At 48.5% G+C, this 1918-nt stretch overlaps 1 pseudogene; it reads left to right on the top strand.

The window, feature by feature from the left end:
• The first annotated feature begins 459 nt into the window (after positions 1 to 459).
• LOC100586919 lies at positions 460 to 867 on the top strand (annotated as a pseudogene).
• The last annotated feature ends 1051 nt before the right edge of the window (positions 868 to 1918 follow it).

Raw genomic sequence — 1918 nt, 5'->3', positions numbered from 1 at the left:
GAGACCGAGGGTAGAGGAGGGCAGAGGCTTTGCTGAAATCTGCAGGAAATGGCGGCAGGTTGGGGACCATAGGATGTGTGTGTGTCTTCATCCTCAGTCCAGGACCGGGACCTCGAGTGGCCCCCTGGCTTGGGGGTCACATCTGTTAAACAGTAGAGGGTGTGTTTTGTTCTGCTGTTTTGAGGAGAGGGTGAGTCTCTTTCTACTTTGTCAGACGGAAGTTTGGACATTTACTTCACAGTATTCATTCATTTGCCACAGATATTGATTGAGGGCCCAATATGGGACTTGAACTGAATCACTGCAGGAGACTTTAGAGTGAATATTGTCTAAGACCTCCAAGTCTGCCCAGCTGTGAACTATCATCAGAGTGACCTGATTTAAGAATTCAGATTCTGGCTCTCTTCCTTGGCGCTGCCTATGGAGGTGGCAGCCATCTCCTCCATAGGAGGTGGCATCATGGCCACCCTCAGACTCCTTGTGAAGCCCAAGATCATCAAAAAGAGAACCAAGAAGATCATCTGGCACCAGTCAGACTGATGTGTCACGATTAAGCCTAACTGGTGGAAACCCAGAGGTATTGACAACAGAGTTGGTAGAAGGTTCAAGGGCCAGATCTTGATGCCTAACATTGGTTATGGGAGCAACAAAAAAACAAAGCACATGCTGCCCAGTGGCTTCCGGAAGTTCATGGTCTACAACATCAAGGAGCTGGAAGTGCTGCTGATGTGCAACAACTCCCCCTGTGCTGAGATTGCTCACAGTGTTTCCTCCAGGAACCGTGAAGCCACCGTGGAAAGAGCTGCCCAGCTGGCTGTCAGAGTCACTGACCCCCATGCCAGGCTGCGCAGAGAAGAAAATGAGTAGACAGCTCATGTGCATGTTTTGTGTTTAAATAAAACTGTAAAACCTGCAAAAAAAAATGCAGATTCTGAATCCCAGTTTCCCTGCTCCCTGATCTGGGGCTCTGGGGTGGAAGCTGGGCATCCTGATTTTTAGTTTCCTGGGCGATTCTGACCACCTGGTGGGTTTGGACTTCAACATGCTCACTGACACCTTCACTTAGAATTTCAGATAAGAAAAATGGATTTCCCAAGGTCACACACGTTCTAGGTGAGGAAACTGAGTCGCACACAGATTCAGTGGGCTTTCCCAGGTCACAGAGCTAGTTGGGGATGAATGGGTTTAGCATTGCTGCTTTTCTGTAATTGTGACTTCCTGCAACAGCCGCTGGAATGCAGCTGTCTACAGCCACCGGAGGTGGGGAGCAAGGTGACAGGAGTTATTTTGTTGCCTTCAGATGAGAACAGGGTCTTCCTAAGACCCTGCATCCCTGAAGCCTCTGCTGGTGACTGTGAGGATAGTCTCTGCCAACACAGAGGGTGCCCTGAGTTTCAATAGGAGAATTGGCTCCGTGGGATGTAATAACCAAACGAATGTGCGGAATGACAATGATTTAATCCTAGAGCCTTTATTAAAGGCTTGCTTTGTGCTGGGTGAGAAAGGTCTGGGATTGTAATCTTCATTCTCATTTTGAAGGGAACACAAATGCCATCAAGATTTTGATATGGATGGCCACATGTGTCTAAGCCCAGGAAAACCATCCTGAGAGATCAAGACCATCTTGGTCAGGCTGGTCTTGAACTCCTGACCTCGTGATCCACCCACCTCGGCCTCCCAAAGTGCTAGGATTACAGGTGTGCACCACCACTCCTGGCCTCGTTTTTTATTTATTTATTTATTTATTTATTTATTTATTTATTTATTTATTTTTGAGACGGAGTCTCACTCTGTCACCCAGGCTGGAGTGCAGTGGTGTAATCTCGGCTCACTGCAACCTCTGCCTCCCAGGTTCCAGCCATTCTCCTGCCTCAGCCTCCCGAGCAACTGAGACTACAGATGCACGCCACCACGCCCA

Source organism: Nomascus leucogenys, chromosome 14 (genome assembly GCF_006542625.1).
Source record: "Nomascus leucogenys isolate Asia chromosome 14, Asia_NLE_v1, whole genome shotgun sequence".
NCBI classification, from domain to species: domain Eukaryota; kingdom Metazoa; phylum Chordata; class Mammalia; order Primates; family Hylobatidae; genus Nomascus; species Nomascus leucogenys.
Note: the sequence above shows the minus strand (reverse complement) of the source record. Positions and strands in the feature narration are given on the sequence as shown.